Source organism: Leptonychotes weddellii, chromosome 4 (assembly GCF_054177405.1).
Source record: "Leptonychotes weddellii isolate Sample4059 chromosome 4, ASM5417740v2, whole genome shotgun sequence".
In the NCBI taxonomy this organism is placed as follows: domain Eukaryota; kingdom Metazoa; phylum Chordata; class Mammalia; order Carnivora; family Phocidae; genus Leptonychotes; species Leptonychotes weddellii.
In genome coordinates, this window is record NC_138372.1 from 145,718,639 (window position 1) to 145,742,465 (window position 23,827).

At 34.7% G+C, this 23,827-nt stretch overlaps 1 long non-coding RNA gene across 2 annotated transcripts in view; it reads left to right on the forward strand.

Annotated features, from left to right (window-relative positions):
* LOC115939046 (uncharacterized) overlaps window positions 1-23,827 on the forward strand; it is a 312,345-nt gene that overhangs the window by 284,504 nt on the left and 4,014 nt on the right. For both annotated transcript variants that reach the window (XR_014144346.1, XR_014144347.1), the window contains exon 4: window positions 10,316-10,382. This is a non-coding gene — a long non-coding RNA (uncharacterized LOC115939046). The remainder of the gene's footprint in view (window positions 1-10,315; window positions 10,383-23,827) is intronic.

A 23,827-nucleotide genomic window follows, 5' to 3' on the forward strand; every position in this document is an offset into this window, starting at 1 on the left:
GGGGTGGCTGGGTGATAGACATTGGGGAGGGTATGTGCTATGGTGAGTGCTGTGAACTGTGTAAGACTGTTGAATCACAGACCTGTACCTTTGAAGCAAATAATACATTTCATGTTAAAAAAAAAAAGAAGAAGAAGAAGGTAGCAGGAGGGGAAGAATGTAGGGGGGGAAATCGGAGGGGGAGATGAACCATGAGAGACTATGGACTCTGAGAAACAAACTGAGGGTTCTAGAGGGGAGGGGGATGGGAGGATGGGTGAGCCTGGTGATGGGTATTTAAGAGGCACGTTCTGCATGGAGCACTGGTTGTTATACGCAAACAATGAATCATGGAACACTACATCAAAAACTGATGATGTAATGTATGGTGATTAACATAACAATAATAAAAATAAGTAAATAAAAAGATACATTTCTTGGTATAAGGTAAGTATTGTATATCATTATGAATGAAACCAAATACAGAAAAATCCTTTTGACCATGTAAAAATCCCCATGGCTTATGTTGGTTTGGTTAAACTGAATAGGCTTAGAAAATATGCATTGAGCTTAAAATAGCATACTTAGAGTAAAGACGTTGGAGGGCCAAACTTTCTTTCAGTCATCAAAGAAAGAATTGAGTAATACTTTTTAAAGATTTGTTTTTTCTATTATAGATTTAACTACTGTCACCCTTTTGTAAAACTATACTATGTTTCTTATATTCACAGATTGTTAGTAATATTCATTCTATTTAACTAATATTTAGCTTCAAAATTACTCTCAGGTGCCTGGGTGGCTCAGTCAGTTAAATGTCTGACTCTTGGTTTCCACTGAGGTCATGATTTTGGGATTGTGATATAAAGCCCTGCATTGTCTCCGCACTCAGCACTGAGTCTGCTTGAGATTCTCTCCCTCTGCCCTTACCCCACTTGTGCTCTCTCTCTCCTCCCCCAGTCTCACTCACTCTAAATAAATAAATAAACAAACAAAAAATAAATAAAATCTTTAAAAAAATTAAAAAAAATACTTTCATGAGAATGAAAGTATATTTTCCCCCAGAGAGATTCTTTGTAACCTAAGCCATAACAAATCTCTTTCCTCCAGTATTTTTTTACTTTGACTTTATTATGATTTTTAAAAGTATAAGGGTTGATATCTTCTTAAATATTGAGTATTCAATCAGAAAAGAGATAAGCTATAGAGTCAAACCTGCCTTGGCTAAGTTCTTAAAACATGCTTCATTTAAGGAAAAGAGTGTCATGGAGCATTTTGTGTTTAACTTTTGATTTAAACCTGTTAGCAATTAGTTACAGGATAATGACTTTCTTTTTTTATCTTTCTTGTATATGGTATTTGGTATCTGTAATTTTTGAGACTTGTTTTATTTATTTATTTTTATTTATTTTTTTTTTTAAAGATTTTATTCATTTATTTGAGAGAGAGAATGAGATAGAGAGATCATGAGGGTCAGAGGGAGAAGCAGACTCCCCGCCGAGCAGGGAGCCCGATGCGGGACTCGATCCCGGGACTCCAGGATCATGACCTGAGCCGAAGGCAGTCGCTTAACCAACTGAGCCGCCCAGGCGCCCCTTTATTTTTTATTTTTAAATGCTCAATGTTCAATATATGTGAGGTGTCATACTGGGTGGCAATCCACATTTATTGCCTAGTTTGTAGTGTATTAGATCCCTAGAAATCAAAAGCTCACAAAATGGATGTAAATACACAGACAGGGCTCCTAAAATAGAAGCAAAAAAATCTTGCTGAATCAAGAAGGGTTTTGCGAGTTGTTTTTTTTTTAACAGAAACGAAAACGAACTAAAAAAAAAAAAAAAAACAAAACTGTGGATGATTTAAGCAGAAACAAATTTTATTAAGAGAATATTGGTACTTATATAATCAATTGGAAGGATGGATACCTACATTGAGGACAGTGCAGCTAGAAAAAGTATGCCCCAGAAATGGTACAGGTTAGTCACCCTGCTGTCATCAATGAATATTAGTCAAAGAAGCCTGTGCATCAACCTGGACCCCAGATAATATCACTACCTCCAGGTATTCCACCACCTCTTTGTTTCACTCTCTCTTGCTTCAAAGTTTGGGTGAGTACACTTGATTGGTGAGCCTCGGTCATGTGCTTACTAACTATATTCATGGGAGTTACAGACGTGTGTTTGGAGCATTTTCAGATTCTATGATCTAAGAATATTTATAAGGTGGGGGTTTTGCAAACATTGGAAGGGGATTCAGCTAATGAACAGTCAAAAGAATGGCACTTGGTTCTCTTTATAATGAACATCTGTGATGGGATGTTGGTTCTTATGGTCAGATAAGGTTGTGGTAATTGCATAAAATACTATTATATGAAATCTCTCCTTTGGGGAATATCCAGATACTAACTTTCAATTGTTATCATAATAATTAACTATCATGTTAAATATTGAGGGGATAATTAAGATTTCAATCTTCTCAGTTCCTTAATAATAATAAAAGATGATACAATTATAATTCTGAGAATAAAGCAAAAAAAAAATACCTCAAGGGAACCAAAAATGAAAAGGACTGCTAGAATATAAATGAGGTTTGTATGTTATGGCAAAAGCCTGATTATTATGCCAAATAAGATTTGCATTAAAGAGATATATCATATGTTCCAAGTCTTACTAAAGGGAAGAGGACAATTTTTTTTTTCTCTATTCATGGAATTGACTCTGTTAAACAAGTTTCTGCTTTTAAAATATAAATGGAGTTAGTTTCTCTTTGAAGTTGTTCAGTGGTATGCTCTAAACACACTTTCAAAGACTTTTCAGTACTAGGGTCTCATTCTCTCTTCACAAGAAGTGTCCATAGGCGGAAAAGAGGAAGAGAGTTTTGCCATTTTCACAAAGTCTTGCCTAATCCCCAAGTAAAGTCAGAGGTTGCCAGGCCACTGGTCTCAGTAGAGGAGCTGGTTCTCTGCTGCATTTCTTCTAGTACAAGGACACCTCGGTTTACTTAGTCTATCATTTTCAAACTGTGCAGGAATATGGATGCCATTGCCTAGTTACAAACAGTTCTGCTCCATAGTTTGGCCTGAATTTCTTGGAAAAAAAAAATACTGGTAATTAGGGATACCCAAACTCTCCACTGCAGCTCTTGCCTTGTGAGTGTACCCACCAGTGTATGTAAAACAAATAAGAACTGTCAGCATTTCATCAAGTTTTGAACCACACAATTTGTGAATGACTCCACTTCAGAGAATGTTGCGGAAACATTGTACTGTAGCTAATTTGTTGAATTAAAATGAGGTTCTTGTATTAGCAATCCCACATGCAAATGGTAAACTAGCTTTGAATTTAAACAAAGACAATAAGAGGGAGAAAGCTTTTGCCAGCCCCCACACCACATTTTTATTTAGATCTTGCTTTTCCTAAGGCTAATAATAAAACCATGAAATCAGCGTTCTTTTTTTTTTTAAATAGGACTGTATACATTTATTTTCCCCAAGCAAAACAGCAAGTGGTTATTTCCATGCTTGCATATCAATATCATGAATGACTTAAATATATTCCTGTATTGATAGTCAATTGCTTGGGCCGTGCATCAGTTGGAGGCCCGTCAGAAAAAAAGACATCCATCTTGTTTCCTAAAATTGATTTAATTAAATGCACTTTTAAATGTCTACTCTTTATAAAAGGGTATACATTATAGTTTAAAAAATGATGAATTGTTAGAAAGGGTTTCAAGGTAAGAAATCTTAAGTTGAAAATCTGCTTTCAACTCTTAGTGTGTGATATTGCATAAGACACTTATCTGCTCTAAGCTTGAATTCCTAAATTTGTGAAATGGTCTAATACTAATAGTATAATGTGAGGAGCAAGATAGGCTGAATGTTTGGGAGTGCTTTGGAAGCTCCAAAGCACTATGGAAATATTACTATTATTACTCACGCTAAGAGAAAAAATAGATACAGTAGAACTTCAGAAAAATATTACTCTTATCTCCTGCATGCTTATAATGTTCTTCATATGATATATAACTAGATAATAAAGCAAGGGGACTCTGTTGATACAAGGAAAAGCAAGATAATGATTATTGTGGGGAAAATAGAGTCATTGCTTTGAATGCTATTTATTACCTCCTTATATATAATGATATATTTTAAATCTTGAAAAAGTGGGAATATCACAGGAATAGAATAAATGATATGGATTGCCAGACTGGTAAATATAGAGCAGTGTCTCTGTGTCAAGCTATTTGGGTTTCAAATCTTGGATCTGTCACTACATAGACATGCAGCCTTTGCAAAGTTATTTCAGGTTTCTCTGCCTCCATTTTTTTTTTTAATCTGTAAAATGGACATGCTTACAGTTCCTAGCCCACAGAGTTATTTTATAAATGAAATGGAATAATGCAGTTTTAATAAAGTCCCCTCCCCCTGCCCCCAGGACATGGTACATAGGACTCAATAAATGTTATTTTTTATTATTATCATATCTATGCACTTAATATCACTCAAATATCTGTTTAGTTTTCTGGCTACCTTATTTTTTTTTCAAATTAGTCTTTATATCTTATGATATATATATAAATTGTCTTTGTATTGGCTTAAAACACAAATGCACAGTTTCTTTGTAGTGGTCATGTTTTTAGTTTTTAAATTTCATTCTTTTTCTCTTTTTTTCTTTTTTATTTCTCTTCCTTCCTTCCTTCCTTCCTTCCTTCCTTCCTTCCTTCCTTCCTTCCTTCCTTCCTCCTTCCTTCCCTCCCTCCTTCTGTTCTTCCTCCCTCCTTCCCTCCCACCCTCCCTCCCCTCTGTATATATATCTCTCTTATAAAGGCCTGACAACTGTGTGTGATGTAGTGGAAAGACATTTTGCATAAGAAATCTGGCTTCAAATCATGGTTTTCAACAACCTTAGACTCTCAGCTTTTTCACCTGTACTATGTGAGAAAAAAAAATTCCCATTTTTGAAAGAATGTATGTAAACTGCCTGACAGATAACATTCTGAAAATAGTAGCTATTAGAACTATTAATTTTCTTTCTGTGTTTAGAACATTTGGACTATTTTTCTGATTGTTCCAAAGTTAGTCATCACATGTTACCATATTGAACACAGGGATAGGTATGCTTTTAGAACTTGTATAATAGGTTGCCCATTAGCATTGGTTGTAAGGGCTTAATATGTTGGTATAATCAAGACACTGCAGAGGCCTGTGCTATCTCTTCTGCTTGGGGAGATTTTTACTCAGAGTTGTAGCATACTGGATCTTGTGCCTAGGCCTCCAGAAGGCAGCTTCTTTTGAAACAATCAGACATTTCTTAGGGGAGTATATGATGGTGTAACCTAGTACTATTGCGGCAATATGGAGCCTTTTATGACATTTGTTGTCTATTTAAACTGCATCTAAGTAACATTTATCATGGCCTTCAGAATTTTCTTTCTAGGTGATGGAAAGATCCCCATGAGTCAACAAAGGATGCTTTTGAAAATCTTTGCAAACTCTTCACTTTAGTATTCCTGTGGACCCTGTCAGCTGCTATTTGGTAACTCTGAAATACCATGGGATATAGTTTACTGAGCATGTTATAGAGGTAAATATCTTCTTCATTTGTGAGGGCTGGCAGCCATCTGAACCATGCCACAAATAACCAGAGCAGTGACTTCTGATAATAGAGCTTCTATTTTAGATTCCATTTCACAATAATGAATCTGACCTCTTGGATTCTCTCAGGAAATAAATGCAGTTCAGCTGCATGAGGAAAAATGCATTTTATGGCCATACTCAGTAGTTGACATAGACTAACTACCCATTCACAGTACTGCTTTAAAGCCTTTATTCATGGTTTTTCATTGCAGAATTACAATTTTAGAAAATGGAGAATAAGCATATGATCCTAGCTTCAAGGAAACCCTCCAAGCCTGTGATCTAATAGCAATGTGCAAATCTTCTTTAGCCTACTTCAGTATGTCTCATTTAAATTGATGTCCAAATAGTTTTGGGCACTTTTAAATACAATGTTATAAACATTTAAAGACACAGTAGAACTATCTAGAAATAATATTTCTTATAGAGATAAAACTAAAAGGGAAAAAATAAAAATAAATTGCAGTTAAGATAATGCTTGTCTTTACTGTAGTTAAATCACGTAGAGAAGATACATGAGGTAGTTAGAAAGCAATGGGCAACTAATATCCTATTACTACTGCTACTGAGTCACAAGTATTTGGTAAGGTCTTGACCTATGCAGGACGCTCTAAAAGCATGTTCTAAACTGAAAGATATGCAAGGGAGAAGGTCTATCTTTCGTACCTTAGGAATTTATATTTTCATTCACAATAGTGTTTTCAACTGTAATGTCTGATTTATGAAAGTGTTTGAATTAATTTGCTATTCCAGGCTAGGAAGATATGGACTATATTTTTGCATTTATTTCTGGATCTACTTCTTGTGATGGACTTCATTTAGATTCATTTCCATTTGATAATACATGTAGGGATGAGCTCATTCTTATGGATTCAGGAAAGTTTTCATTGAATGAAAGCATTTAGATTTAATCACTAATGAAAAGTAAATCTGAAAAGAAGGAAAGACATTTCTCTTTCTTATTGAATGGGGTCCAGTGGTTTCTTGAGTAACAGTCTATTACTCTGACAACAGATTCAACTTCCTGTCATTCTGAGATCAAAACTGCAATGTTCTCTATATGATTACTAGCTCATCTGTGGCTATTGTGATAGGAAAATTTTTGTGTTCATTTATTACAAAACACTTCGTGCAATGCTTCCAAAAGTATCAAGTAGGTTTCTCTGACATCTTGGTATTATGTCTGTGGGAAAATATGTGCTTACATTGAAAGTTTCTCTATGGAACAGTGCTGGTGTTGGATGCCCTTACCACTTGAGTAGGCATCTTGTAACAGAGAAGAGTAGCAAGTAAAGGATGGGGTTAGTTTGGGGTCAGCACCTTGGAGAGCTCTTAGAAAGGATTTTAACATTGTCCTGTGTACACACACACACACACGCATACACACACATATATATATACATATACACATTTACATACATATATACACACAAACATACACAGATGGCATGTACATATAAATATACAAATGTAAATATATACATATTTTATGTATATTTATACATTTGCACAGATATAAACATACACATATAATATATTTATGTATTTGCAGATAGACACACAAATTTTAGATGGATTCAGTGTTAGCAAGGACTTCACTGTGGAATTATTAATATGTGATGATTTCAACTGGGCTGAGGTAATGTTTTACTCTTCACCAAATTATGTCCCCAGGATAAAACAGTGTATAACTTGATGGCTCTTTATTTAAAGCAGTGATGCTTCTAGATACATGTTCCCCTTGAAAATCTATTATGATAATAATCATATTCACTAGACTTTGTAGTGATCCTACTGTATTCCAACCAATATGCTAGGCTAGGTATTTTATATAAAAATTATATGGAATCCTCACAATTGCTAAGTAGACACTATTATTGACATTCTAAAGTGTAGAAAACTGAGGTCTAGATAATTTGAATGATGTGTGCAGGATCACTTATGAAGCAATTTGTGGCATGATTTAGACCCAGATACATCTGGTTATAGAATCCATGTTCATTATACTACTCTGGGATTTGTCATTTGTCTTTAAAATTTTAATGTCATATTGTTTGGTCATATCTCTTTTCTCTTTGGGAGCTGGATGAGTGGCAAAAACAATTAACAAATTTTCTGAGATTAATTTGGTAGAGCTGCTATATAATTCACATCACTGAAGGAAAAACAATGCCAGTAGCCATAACACACCCCTGTGGGTGAGTAAATTGGTGCATTACAGATATTTAGTGACAATCTGGCAAAGGAGCCATACTGACTACTGAGAAGTCCAGTGATCTTCCATTTGTTTAATTCTTCTTTTATTTCAACCATCTGAGAGTTGTAAGGGACCACCCATGCTGATTTGCATAGAAGAGTTGCTGTAGTAACCTTTGAGCACGTTACTACAGGCAACCTATTAACTGTAACCTTTATTTTTATGAGAGCAATACACTTTATATGTTTTATAGGTTATGAGAGTTATGTGTCACATATGTCCTCAAGGTGTTTGACTGTATTATGAAGTCAGAATAGTTTAACTTTGAAATTACAGTCTCTTATGAAAGATTTCTATTTTTGAGAAAATAAAAAAATGATGACTTTATTTTTAGTTTAGACTATTAGAGAATGTGACCAAATATGACATTATTGCTATTTATATGCCCTAGGAATGAGCATACCATTAGGATTTTTTCTTTTTCAATTTTTCCAATTTAGTGGAATGTTATTGCCTTCTGCCACTTTTCAACACTATCATCATAAAAATCAAGTGAAGAATTGAATTTTGAGCTTTATAATTCAAGCAAAACAAATGCATTTTGGTCTCTTATCTGCATATTTTAAAAATTCTCAGTTTTTCACTGCATTTTAATGGTGTATAGTAGATAAGCTATAGTTAAATGTAATAAAATTAGTTGATCTTCTATAAGCCCACCTTTTCATCAGAATTCCCCAAATCATGTACTAATTAATGCTTATTCGTCAGGATTCTGTCATCTAAATGTAAATAAGCTTCAGATAGATCTAAGAACCAATGGTCTTCTTCCTGTCTCCCAGAAATGAGAGGACAATTTCTCCTATCTTTGGGCTTTGGTTATCATCTGCCTCCTGCGTGGAGTACCCTGGTCACTCAACTTCACTTTCCTGTTTATCCTTCAAGTATCAGCTTGAGTCCCACCTTTTCAGGCAAGAGTTCCATTAACCAGTACTCTTCACCTACTCCACACTTACATAGTACTTACAATCTTTAATATTCATTTGTACCTCTATGCTTGGAAGTCTTGGAAATATCAGACTGTAGAAATACTAAACCAAAAATTCACTATCAGTTTGAGAGAACCTTATCTGAAGTATATTAAAAGTAGAGACTATGGACTCTGAGAAACAAACTGAGGGTTCTAGAGGGGAGGAGGGTGGGATGAGTTAGCCTGGTGATGGGTATTAAAGAGGGCACGTATTGAATGGAGCACTGGGTGTTATACGCAAAGAATGAATTATGGAACACTACATCAAAAACTAATGATGTGGGGCGCCTGGGTGGCTCAGGTGGTTAAGCGACTGCCTTCGGCTCAGGTCATGATCCTGGAGTCCCGGGATCGAGTCCCGCATTGGGCTCCCTGCTCGGCAGGGAGCCTGCTTCTCCCTCTGACCCTCCCCCTCTCATGTGCTCTCTTTCTCTCTCATTCTCTCTGTCTCAAATAAATAAATAAAATCTTTAAGTAAAAAACAAAAACAAAAAAACTAATGATGTAATGTATGGTGATTAACATAACATAATAAAAAAAAAAGTACCGTTCTCATTGTTGAGATCTATACCTTGTTGCTTCTATTCCTAATGTGCATGGAAGATTTAAACCCAAGTGCCCTTTGTTAATGCAAGTCAGGTTGAATAACTGTATGTCCAAGTTTCTTGCTCTTGATTCTTTCTGAAGAAGTCTCTGCTAGGGTCTAGATCCTTACCCTGTTTCTTCTAATTTCCTAAGGCACCTGGCCACTTACCAATCCCACTCCCTACCTCTGGTCACACATTCTATAAACCTGATTTGGATCTCCTTGCTACAGGAATTGCACTAAATGATACTCTATATTACTGGATATTTCACTTTCAACTGATCTCTTGGGTAGTGAAGCTAGCCGAGAAGCTAGCCGAGTGAAGCTAGCCAAGGTATGAATAAACTTGGATTGGCTGGCTTAGACTCTTCATTCTATACTGAAAGTTTCTAGGCCTCCATTATGTTTATTTGGTCCATCACCCCAATTTTCTGTTCAGGTTCTTTCTTTCTCCTCACCATTTATGTCAAGCAGAGAAGCAGGAAAGAATTACAGGAGACAGGCTGGCAGGGGCTAGAATAGGGCATTTGATGGTCATTTGGGCCCTGGTATCGCAGCTTGGATTAGGGCTATTGCTCAGGCCCCAGGAGTTGTATTTGCCAAATAAAGACACCCTCCTGGCCTTAGGATGTGAATAGGAACCAGTCAGTGTATGCAAATAGAATACAGGCACTACTTATCAAGTATAAACCCATCTACAGAGGGTGACACAGTCATGGGGTTCAGAACAGGCAGGGAAAACTGTTCTGGCAACACTTTATATGACCGTGGTCAACATAGGGCACACACAGATTTTCATGTCAACCTAATAGAAGAGAGGATTAAATAGGAGAGGAACTCAGAGGTTAACACTGAGGCATTATGTTGCTGAGATGATGATTTTTGATTACTCAGGTCCTCTGATTACAGTTGCTTGGAGAACCAGAAAGGACTAAGTCAACAACACTGACTTTCAAAAAAGGTGAGTATGACATAGATATTGAGTATCTCTTTGACTGATTAATATTACCATTTTATTGTTAGTGGAGATTTTTTTCTTTCACATTTATATACACTTGTTTATATTTATGTTCACATAGAATTGTTTTGTGTTATATAGTAAACTTTTATTATTCAAATGACTTAGATTCCTGCCAACCCTAGAACTATATGCAGGAGAACATAAAGGATTATTTGGTGGGGATGATATAAATATAATCAACTCTCAACTATTTAGGAACCCTTAGATATTTTCCCCTGTGTCTAACAGCTAGTCATTTTCCCAAACCTATTAAATGAGTATATCCATGTATTATAAATAACATTTTTTATGATTGTATTTGGTAAGTTCCTCATGATTCATGATTTTTAAACCTGCATGATTGCTATAATGCTGGTCTGATGATTATTTTATACCACTAAGTTTTGAGAGTATTCTGCAATTCCCTAAAACTCTTCATGATTCCCTTAAAATCCTGTTTCTTTAAAATATTAATTTAAATAAAAATAAATAAATAACTAAATTTATGTATTCTTGTGATAGATACCGCCATTTTGGTTTTCTTTCATCCTGCATACATAGCTTCATATTTTAGAAATATCACAGACATATGCACATTCATTTTTAATGGGAAAATCTGGGGTTAGGAAACATTACCATTTTTTTACATAAATCTTAATCAAATTAAAAAACAGTGCTAGGCAAATAATAATAATGGGAAAGAAGTAAATGTTTTATTTGGTTCCTCTTTTTTTGAGTTACCACTGTATTGTATATCAAAGCACACTTACCTGTATTTGGGAGTTAACAATCATATGCTATGATTAAGCAAATTCAGAAGTTAGTATTTATTTCATTCTTCCTTTGGTTTCTTCCTTCCATCTCTCTGGATTTTTCTTTAAGAGTAAACATTTTATTTGTTCATATTTTTGCATGAGTGAGAGGTGGGAAATGGTCTCAAAGGCACATTTTATTCTGCAAGGTTAATGGAAGAAAGAAAGGCTCTGGAAACTTTATTTTTCCAATGAATCAGAGATGAAATATTTGTTGGAAACCCTAAACTTGTCTCTACTTTGCACTAGTTAAATATCATACAATTCTCAACCTGTATTCTTTCATTTACATGGACATAAAGAATGGGCTTTACTGTTATTTATTCTAGCGTAACTGAAACTTTATATCCAGTCAACCTCCCCATTTTCTAGGCCCTGGCAACCCTATTGTATTCTCTGCTTCTATGAGTTTGGATTCATGCACTATTTGTCTTGTGACTGGCTTATTTTACTTAGCATAATGTCTTCCATGTTCATCCATATTGTCACAAATGGCAGGATTTCCTTTTCTTGTGGCTGAATAATATTCCATTATATGTATATACCACATTTCCTTTATCCATTCATCTGTCAGTAAATACTTGGATTGTTTCCATATCTTGGCTATTGTGAATAATGCTACAATGAACATGGGAGTACAGATATTTCTTCAAGATCCTGATTTCAATTATTTTGGATGTATATTCAGAAGTAGGATTGCTGGATCATATGGTAGTTTTATTTTTGATTTTTTGAGGAAACTCCATACTTTTTCAATAATGGTTACACCACTTTATATTCTTACCAATAGTGTATAAGTTTCCAATTTCTCCATATTCTTACCAACACATTTTTTTTTCTTTCTGGTAATAGCTATCCTAACTAGTGTGAAGTAGTATATCATTGTTGTTATTTGCATTTCCCTGATGATGAGTGATTTTGAACATCTTTTTATAACCTATTGGCCTTTAGTATGTCATCTTTGAAGAAATGTCTCTTCAAATTATTTGCCCATTTTCAGTCACTTGTTTTGTGGCTGTTAAGTTGTAGGAGTTAGGTAACAATATGGTACTGTGCACTTCAGAACTTATTAAGAGGGTAGATCTCTTGTAAAATGTTCTTAACACAAAAAAGCCCCAAACAACAAAGGGACACAAAACACTGGAAAGTGTTGGAAATATATATATATATATTTCCTTGTTTGTGGTGATGGCATAATGGGTGTTTGCGTATGTCTAAACTTATCAAACTGTACACATTAAATGTGTGATTATTTGTATATCAATATAACTCAGTAGAGCTGTTAAAAATGAATAAGGGTAATTATTAAAGGATGTTAAGATGAAATGAGCTTTGAAAAGAAATTCAGTTAAATCTCATTAACTTGGAGCCAATTTGGAATGTTAGACAATTTTGTTCAAGAATGAAGTGTGGTTGAGGTGTTCCTTAATTTTTTTGAAGGACAAATTATTGGTTTGGTATTATAACTGCATGAATGTGTTAAGTATTCTTCCTTCCAACTGCATTTAAAATGTTCCATTCATTACTATTTTTTCTTTTCTTTGTTCATAACAATCTCCAATTAGTAATAACAATGATAACAAACAAACTGTATTGGATTGAATAATGTTTCCCCAAAACTCATGTGCTTCCTGAAACCTCAGGATATGACCATTTTTGGAGATAAGGTCCTTGTATATGTAATTAAGATGAGTTTAAGTTAAGATGAAGTGATACTGGAGAAGTGTGGGCCCTTAATCTATGACTGATGTCTTTATATGGAGAGAAAGAGAGACACAGAGATACACAAGGAGAATGCCATATGATAATGGAGACGTAGATTGAAGTGATGAATCTACAAGCCAAGGAATACCAAAGATTGCTATCAACACCAGAAGCCAAGAGAAAGGCATGAAACAGATTCTTCCTTAGAGACTAGTAGAAACAGATTGGAATGGTGGATTCAGGGGCTGGGGCCTGGGAGAAATGGGGAGATATTCGTCAAAGCATACAAACTTTCAGTTATAAGGTGAAAAAGTTTTGAGGACTCTTAGGTGCACCATGGTGATTATAATTAACAACAGTGAATTATACAGTTGAAAGTTTCTGAGAATAGATGTTAAATGTTTATCACCACACATACAAAAGGTAAATATGTAGTTGATGGAGGTGTTAAGTAATGCTATTGTAATTATTTTGCAATATCTAAGTGTATGAAAGCAACATGTTGTACACCTTACAATTATACAATGCTATATGTCAATTATATCTCAATAATTCAGGAATATAAATAGAGACAAAGCGTAATCTTAGATCCTGATTAGTTCACTGTCGATTATGGGGGACAGACTTGTAATGAGATAAGGACAATAGAGTATCATATGTGCTGGCAAAGAGGTAAGCACAGGCTTTAATGGAAGCCCATAGAAGGAACTTCTTAATCCTCCTTGTGTGAGCAAAGATTTGCTTGACATGGTAATTAATCTCAAATTAATCTTAAAGAATTATCAGTTGTTAGAAGTAAAAGGTAGACAGGAGAGCAAGAAAGTAAATCAAGTAGAAGAAATAACATGTGCAAATGTCCAGAGTAACAAGGGCTCATTTTGACAATTGCAAAATATTTTATTATGACCACAGCCTGAAGTAAAAGGAATAGAATGATGGAATAAGGCTAGAGTGATTATCAGGGTACAGATCAGGGAAGGCCTTTTGTGACACATTAAAGAGTTTGAACTTTACCCTGAGAGTACTGGGGAACTGGTTAGCATTTTAAGCCTGAAATATCCTGCTCAGATTTGTCATTTAGAAGAATCACCCTGGCTACACAATAGATAATGGATTTGAGACAGGCAAGACAGAAGGCAGAAAGATAGTTAAGAGGTTGTTATAATAATTCATACTAGAGAAAATAGTGGCTGGAATTGAGATAGCAGCTGCATGGATGGAGAGAAATGGCTATATTCCCCTTATACTGAGAAAATAGAATATTTAGACTTTTCTAATTGATTTGATTTGAAGGGTGGAGGTAGGTAAGCAGGCAGGCATGATTCCCAGGTGTCTGGTTAGACATTAAGGCTGCCATTCACTAAGTTAGGGAATACAGGAGAAGAAAATTGTGAAATAGTTAATTGAGATAAATCTATAAGAAATAAAAAAGAAATATTATACAGCTATTAAAAATCATAGACTATGTACTAGTACTATGTACTAATAAGAAATTCGTGCTACTAACTTAAGAAAAGCAGGATGTAAAATTTTACATGCATTATGATTATGGCTAAGTAAAATATACAAAGAAAAATAATATAGGGAAATAAAAGAAAATGCTAAAAATGATTATATTAGAGCATTGGAATTTTTATTTTCTTTTATCTATTTTATAATTGTTTATATGATTATGTTGGTTTCATAATGGAAAATGTTCTAAGAATAAAACATTTAAAAATAATTGATCAATCTAACATAAAACCAAGGTAACATAAATAAAATATTAAAACTAGTAAGTCTAATTTCCTGATTTCTAATGTTTATTATGTAAAATATAATTCCTACCAGGTTTTATAACATATTTTGATAAACTGAAATTAGTGACTTTTTGACAATTGAGTTGAGATGAAAAATTAGAGGCAAACCATATCTCTAAGAAAGTTCTCTGTTCATTATCTACACTAGGAACAACTTCCCAATGGCGATAACTAAAAGACAGATGAAGATAACTAGTGCTCAGTCATCTTTCCTAGGTTGAGGAATTAAAGAACCTTTTTCCATTATGGACTGAAAAAAATGATCTATCAGGGAATTTTTATAATGCTTAACATAAATATTCTGAATTCTTCTTGCTAAATTGGAATCAAGAAATTGAAGTATTTAGACCTACTTTTATCTACTTCTTCATTGTAAGACAAGTACTATACCTTATGTATAGATAACTGACCAAAATGCATTCCCTCATGTAGTAATTGTAAATTCTATTACTCAAAAACATTTTCAGGTCTAGTGGGTGGCTTAGTCAGCTAAGCGTCTGACTCTTGATCTCAGCTCAGGTCTTGATCTCAGGGTTTGTGAGTTCAAGCCCCTGATTGGGCTACATGCTGGATGTGGATCCTACTTAAAAAAAATCAAAAAACAAAAAACATTTTCTTAACAAAACTAATTCTCTCACAAACTTGTATTTTTGTAAATTCAGATTTTAATACATTCATTTAGAGCAGACTACATGAAAATTTTAATACATTCAGAATATTTATTGATTGGATGTTTTGTAAATGAATTAACCATAGGATTTCTTTAAATGGCCAATTTGGATCAGACCTTTATTATGTCATTTATTTTACCCTAAATGTGGATATTTCTTTGGAACTTTCTTGGAAAAGACCAAGTATGAGAAGGATTTTTATTCAAAGTTGGCACAGATTTACCTGGTTCTGGATACACTTATGCTCCAGAAGGCTGAGAACTCTGGTTGTAATTGTTAAAATGATAATAGTAGATAACACTTACAGGCACTAAATGCTTTATTATATCAAAAAGTTTTACCTCCACAATAACTCTAAGACTGTAAATGGCCTAGTTTTAAAAATAGAGAAATAGAAGCCCAGAAAGTTTTAACCAGTCAATCTAGGCCATACACCCAATAAAACAGCCAGGATTTGAAGTAGTAAATATGGCTCTAGCATCTGTACCCTCAACCACTGCATGTTGCATCTTTTGTACAAATTATGTCTTCTCATTCAGGTTGACAAATTTTGCAGACTTATGTGTCAATGTGAGATGAATTCAATTTCTTCAATATATGAAGTAGAAGTGTGTGTGTATATATATACATATATATGTATTTCATTTAAAGTCCAGATAATTGTCAAACAACTTAGATTTGGTTTGAATTTCAAAGTAGTTTCCCACTTCACATTTTAGAAAATGCGTACTCTTTAAAATTTATTCAAAGCTCTTAAACATGTAATGTTATAATGCATAACACACTCTTTTTAAGTGTCTTGCTTGATATTGTAAAATTTATTTTAAAAAATTGAAGCCATGTTATTCATCATGTAGTCATACAAATGAAGTCTAATGACCCATTTTGTGCATGGCATGATTTGTCACTTTTCTTATTTTATTTAGACAAGGAATGCTATGCATTTCTATGATGGTATCTGCCTTACCTTTGAAAGATACAAGGATAAATTGCAATTAAAATTCTCAGTAGAGAATTCTCGGTAGAAAAATGTACAGGCTATACTTCATATGATAATCATAGGTCCTAATTTAAATTTACTTTTAAAATATAGGTTCAAAAAGTATTTTTGCCTAACACAGGATGTGGTGTACTTTTCAAAATTCTGATTTTTAACTATTCCTTTTGCTAAACTTTTATTTTCTGTCCCAGTGAGATATTTTCCTGGGAATCAGAGGGATATTGAAGAAAACAAATTGAATTTTCATAGATAAAATAAATAAAAATGATTATTTTAAAACTCATCTACAAATAATGTCCATACAGATTCAAGTATAATTAATAAAAATCATCTTGCCCTTCCGTGTTAAATGTTTGAAAGAAATTTGTTAAAGGATTTAAAAATACTTGAAAGATTTTCCATGTCACATTAATGCTTACTGGCAAGTTTATCACTTTTTTTCTTTATGGGATTCTTTTTTTTTAATTGAAATATAGTTGATACACAATATTAAATTAGTTTCAGATGCAAGTTGACAACTCTACACAGTATGCTATACTCAGTGGAAGTACGGCTACCATTTGTCACCATATGACACTGTTATAATCTCATTGACTATATATCCTATGCTATACCTTTCGTTACCCGGGCTTATTCATTTTGTAACTAGAAGGCTGTATGTCCTAATACCCTTCACCCACTTCTCCCATCTCCACCCCCTCCATTCTAGCAACCACCAGTTTGTTCTCTGTATTTATGGGTCTTTTGTGTTTGTTTCATTGTTCATTTGTTTGGTGTTTTTAGATTCTACTTATAAGTGAAATCACATGATTTTTGCCTTTGTTTGGCTAATTTCACTTAGCATAATACCCTCTAGGTCCATCCATGTTGTTGCAAATGGCAAGATCTCATTCTTTTTTATGGCTGAGTAATAGCCCATTGTGTGTGTGTGTGTGTGTGCATGTGCATGCCCAAGTGTACCATATCTTCTTTATCCATTTATCTATTGATGGACACTTAGGTTGCTTCCATATCTTGGCTACTATAAACAATGATGCAATGAACATAGAATGTGGCAGGTACAGGGTTATTCCTGTTATCCGTTCTCCCCTTAGGAAATGGGTCTCCAGTTTTTGACTGAATTCATGGCTACCCATAATAAAAATTAAACTCATAGGTGTCTACTGAAACTAAGAATGGCCATGTGATTATATGCTGGCCAAGAAGATACAAAAAGAAGCATACATACTCCTTCTGCTTTCCCCTTTCCCATTGGCCAGAATATTTACATGTAGTTGAGTCATCTCAAATCATAAAAATGAGGACAACATTCCATGATGGAACAAAGAAATGAAAGATACTGGATTCTTGGCATCATGAAATCACCACATTCGTGATGGAATATTTGCACCCAAAGAGCTAAAATTCTGTCTTGTTGAATCAACTATTATTTTAGGTCTCTGCTAGAGTAATCAAAGCTATAGCATAATTTGTAGCTATTTAGCTAAAGAGACTATGCTCTTGTTAATGAGCTAACTTCTGTATCTCATTTCTCATTCACCAATTATTCCCCTTCTAAAGTGAAACCAGGGGCGCCTGGGTGGCTCAGCCGTTAAGTGTCTGCCCTCGGCTCAGGTCATGATCCCAGGGTCCTGGGATCGAGCCCCACATCAGGCTCCCTGCTCTGCGGGGGGCCTGTTTCTCCCTCTCCCACTCCCCCTGCTTGTGTTCCTGCTCTCGCTATCTCTCTGTCAAATAAATAAATAAAATCTTTAAAAAAAATAAAGTGAAACCAGGAATAAATTTTATATATTATATATATAATATATTTTATATTAATTATATTTTATTTAATATTAAATATGTATTATATATATTTTTTATTATATATATATATTTGTGTATAATTTACCATGAAAATGGTTTTAAGTTGTCATTAGGCAGGAGATACAGAAAGTGAAATTTACTTATTTATTACTGTCATTCAAATTAACTGACAAATACATAGAAACAGATGGTCTGGATGGCAAAATACAAATTATAACCTTTAAATCCAGATATTTTATGGTCTTAATAAAATGTTAATGTTAATAACATAAATAAGAATATGACATCCTAAATTTTATGGCTCCTGCTCAGAACTCTTCTCTCAGACGCTCACATGTTTCATCAGAAGAATAGAGAACGCATTGATCAACACTTCTATTACTAGATTTTAAGTCATATTCTGTTAATAGGTAGTTAGAGAATAAAAATAACAAGAGCTCTAGAACTAAGGTTTCTTTATTCCTAATCCAGGATTCTTTCTGATTATACTAGGTATAGATAAAGTAATTTGCCTTTAAGAATATTTTCTTTTTTCATCTACACTTTTGTAATACCTGGTGCCTTTAAGTGTTTTGTAACTACTCTGATATCACTTTTTAAATGTTGAATTGGGAAGCTTTTAGTTCAGTTAATGGTAAGATTCATAACTCACTGTAGATAACTTCATATAAATTTTTTTTTGTTAATTTAATATTTCTAGTATAATTTAATTACTATTTACTAATTCACTGAAAACCCATGTCTTTGGGGTTCCTGGACCCAATTCCAATGTGTTCATGGAGGCTTCCTCATAACAACAAGCAATTCTTTGATACCCTGCTGTTTTCTACTCAATTCTCAGGTAAAGTTTTAAAAAACCTTAAGAAGTTTTTTTAAAAAAAAACTGAAAAAATTCTCAGTCCCACAAGACCACGCTTTACTTATCTCAAGCCCAGGTTGTTACCTGTACTTCTGACAGACTGGCTGTAAATCAGGGGCTCCCATGATCTTGCCCTTGAGTTTGATTAATTTGCTAAAATAGTTCACAGAATTCAGGAAACCAAGTTACTCACTAGATTACAGATTCATTACAAAGAATATTAAAGGATATAAATCAACAGCCAGATGAAGAGATACAAAGGACAAGGTCCCAAACAAAGAAGCTTCTTTCCTCATGAAGTTTGGGAGCTAGCACAGTGGCACATGGAAGCATTTGGGTTCCCCAACCTGAAAGCTCCCCAAACCTCCTACTTGTGGGTTTTTGTGGAGGCTTCATTACATAAGCATGACTGATGAACTCATTGTCCATTGGTGATTGATTCAATCTCAAGCCATTCTCCCCTCCCCGGAAATCAGGGGATGGGGCTGGAAGTTGCAACCCTCCATCCATGGTTGATTCCCCTGGCAAGCAACCCCCATCCTTGGAGCTTCCTAAAAGTCACCTTCGTTAACATAGACCTAGTTGTATTGGAAAGGGGCTTGTTATGAATAACAATACACCCATTTCACCTTTATGGCTCTGAAGTGTTTTCAGGAACCAAGAACAAGAGACCAAATATGACAAAAGATGCTTTAATCGCTCTTATCACTTGGGGAATTCCAAGGGTTTGGGGAGCTGTGAACCAGGAAATGTGGATGAACACCAAATACATATGTGAAATGTATTTTGGTCATCTGAATGACCAAACATATATTGTTTATAAATCACAATATCGCAGTCCACCGCTGGTCTTTGAACAAAAAATGGTAATACCTGTCACAGCACTTACACTTGGTGTAGCACCTATAGGACAGATAGAGCAATAGTACAAGCAAAATATGTCTAACATTTGGAGAAGCCTTGTAGGATACATTGAAAGAACCTCATTTGTCCTACAAAACCATTACAAACAGTTATATATTCTACTAGTTTATTCTTTCTATCTCCTGCTGCTCGTACCTTATGATAATCTGAACGAACAAATGTATTTCTTATAAAACACAATATCACACCATGTAATGGTAATGATTTATAACCTGATTCCTACAGGTAAAGATGCATTTCCAAGCATTATGGAACTGCAAAATTCTTCAATTTTATATATCTTCATTGTAAGATATAATGCTGACACTTGGGCATAGCAACAGCATAGTTCCTTCATGATTTGGTCTCTGCTTACTCTTCCAGTTTTTTTTCCTCTCAGGCATTCTGTTTGATGCTGTAAGTTTCAGAGATATCATACTATTTTTAGATGCTTAAAGTTGAAATATTCTGTCATGTTTTCACGTAGTGCTTTTGACTTAACATGGGTTCCAGTGTCACTGTCTGTGGACTTCCCTGACTCCTGTAGGGGCCAAAGGCAGGCTGCCCCAAGATGGACCATTTTGGCAAAAGGATCATTTTTTTGAGTTAAAAGCAATCAAAACCCAGCAGATTCCAGAAAAGTCCCTTACCTGTCCCTCAACTGCCTAAAAAGAATTTAGATGGAGAAAGAAAGGTCCAGGAAGAGAGCTATCACCATAGAGAACTACATTATTATATGAACTAGATATTGTAGACAGGGAGGAATCTAGCAAGGCCTGTTTGATCAAAGCCCTCTATGTCCCATAGTTTCTGGATGGCCCGGAAAACATTTGTTTACCAAATGTTCACTCTTTTACATCTGTTTGTAAATTACATTCCTTCCCTTTGGAGAGCCAGACCCCTACCTCCTTCGTAGTTCGGGATGACATATATACCTCATTTTGCCTGACTGTCTTTAGAATTTCATGTCTGTGTGGATTCCCCATATGTATGAAATTAAATTTGACTTCCTCTAGCTAATCTGCCTCATGCCAATTTGATTCTTAATCAGGCTAGAAGGACCTTGAAGTGCAGAGGAAATTCTTCCTCTTGAAACTCCCATAGGAGGACTCAGGGACTCTTCTCTAATGTTTCCACTTTACCTTCTATTTATCTACATTATAACTCTTATTACTTTGATGTAATTGTTCATTTGTACACATCTGTCTCTCCAAAGTATTTAAATTGGATGAGGATAGGAGTCTTACTTTTATATATATTTTCATTATTTTAATCTTATATTATAAAGATTAATTTGCACTAACTTTAGAAAGCTTGTCTAACATAGCCAACATAACTCTTTTGATGCATCAAATGATGATCTATGTTTTGCTAATAATGCCTAACAGGTATTTTATCTTAAGTTTTAACCACAGAGCATAAAATAAAATAATAATTCTTTCATTTTATGAGTATTTTATTAAATGACTTTTTTTAAGTTTTAAAATAATTCTTCTTTTCATAAAGGATTCATGTTGCTAGGTACCAGTCTACAGCCTTATGTTTCCTGGGTCATTGGCTATTTTTCCTTCTATTAATATTTCAGTTAAGGAATTTTTTTCCTGTTATTTGGCATAATTTCATCATGCCACAATCTTAATGTAGAAATTCTTTCAAACATATCTATCTCTACTTCATTTTCCTTAAGAAAATGAAGGAACTTAAATAGCCAGGACATGCATGGTATCACTTGATTTCAGTGATTCACAGGCTTAATTCCCATTCAGGATAAAATAATATGTTTATCTTTTCCAGTGTCACATCATGAGAAAAGCACATGATTTTTAGACTCTACATTCTTTAAAAGCAGGACCACTTTAGGAAACAAGTACATGACTTTTCAAAAGAGGTTCTGCCATAAAAAAACATTGTCTGTGGAAATTACTTTGCATTATCTGCCCCAGAACCCTAACATTTAGTGTTCCTATGCTGTTTTTGTTTTATTTTGTTTTGTTTTGTTTTTTGTTTTTGTTTTGTTTGTTTTGTTTTTTGCTTTTGGATCTGCCCCCAGCTCTGAATCCTCTTTTTCTCTCAAGCCTGCAGTGCCTATGACTCAATGGCTATGAAATAGTAATAGGTAACACTCCTACATTTTTTTCTATGTGGCAGTTTTAAATCTAACACTTTAGTTATGGTAGCTCACTTAATTCCAACAGTTATATCAGGTATATGGAATTATTGTCCTATTTTACAGGTGAGAAAACTGAGGCACAGAAAAATTATATATTGTCCAGGGTTGCATAATTAAACAAATTTTGGAGTTGAGACTAGATCACAGAAATCATCACTATCTTCATCATACCCTATCCTACCTCTCTATAAGTGAGTGATACATGTATGAAAGTGGGTAAAAGAGGTAACCATCCTGTTACCAGCTTCATAGTTGAATTCCTATTAGTTGCATATAAGGCTTTGGAAAAAATAAATAGTTTATAGCATATATACTGGAGTAGCTAATGGAATTGAAGGTCAGTTAAAAACAGAGACATAAGACTCCTCTGGGACTATGCTAGTAGGATTCAGAGACCTCTTCTCTCTTGAGTGCAAGTGACTCAACTCCAGTGACATCAGGTCAAATTGGTTCTCCATTGAATTTTATTTATTTATTTATTTATTTATTTTTTAGTAGAGATTTTTTTTTTTTAAATTAAAGTTAGTTAATATATAGTGTAGTATTGCTTCAGGAGTAGAATTTAGTAATTCATCACTTACGTATAACACCCAGTGCTCCTCCCAACAAGTGTCTTTTTTAATGCCCATCACCCATCTAGCCCATTCCCCACCCACCTCCCCTCCAGCAACCCTCAGTTTGTTCTCTATAGTTGAAAGAGTCTCTTATGGCTTGCCTCCCTCTCTGGTTTTTTATTTATGTATTTATTTATTTATTTATTTGTGAAAGAGAGAGCATGGGGGGAGGGGCAGAGAGAATCTTCAGCAGGCTCCATTGGGAGCCAGGCAGCCACCTTCGTCTGTATTCTCTCAATATGTACTGTACCTTTCTATGATTTATGTGATAATGTGTTGGAATTTGAACAGAAATAAAATAGCTTAGTTAAACTACATATACATTAAGACTAATTGCTTCTCTGTTTACCCACCTCTTCTTAATTTTACCTCTCTTGTCTTTACATCTGCTTCTAGTTACATATTTAAGATAAATTAGATACATGTAATATTGTTACTGAAACACCCAAGTTCAGTTTGTCATCACTGAAAAAGCCAATAATCAAGAGACAAGTTTTGATTGGAAAGGAATATGAAGTTTATTCAGGAGGCCAGCCGCCTGGGGAGAAGGTGGACTCTTGTCTAAAAACCAACTCCGAGGCGCCTGGGTGGCTCAGTCGTTAAGCGGCTGCCTTGAGCTCAGATCATGATCCCAGGTTCCTGGGATGGAGCCCCCGCATCGGGCTCCCTGCTCAGCGGGAAGCTTGCTTCTCCCTCTCCCACTCCTTCTGCTTGTGTTCCCTCTCTTGCTGTGTCTCTCTCTGTCAAATAAATAAATAGAATCTTAAAAAAAAAATAAAAATAAAACCAACCAAGGTTTCTGCTTGGCCCAAATATTTTTTTTTTGAATTTATTTATTGAGAGAGATAATAATACAGAGAGAGCATGAGAGGGGGGAGAGTCAGAGGGAGAAGCAGACTCCCTGCTGAGCAGGGAGCCTGATGTGGGGCTCCATCCCAGGACTCCAGGATCACGACCTGAGCTGAAGGCAGTTGCTTAAACAACTGAGCCACCCAGGCGCCCTTGGCCCAAAGATTTTTTTTTTTTTTTATTCTTATGTTAATCCCCATACATTACATCATTAGTTCT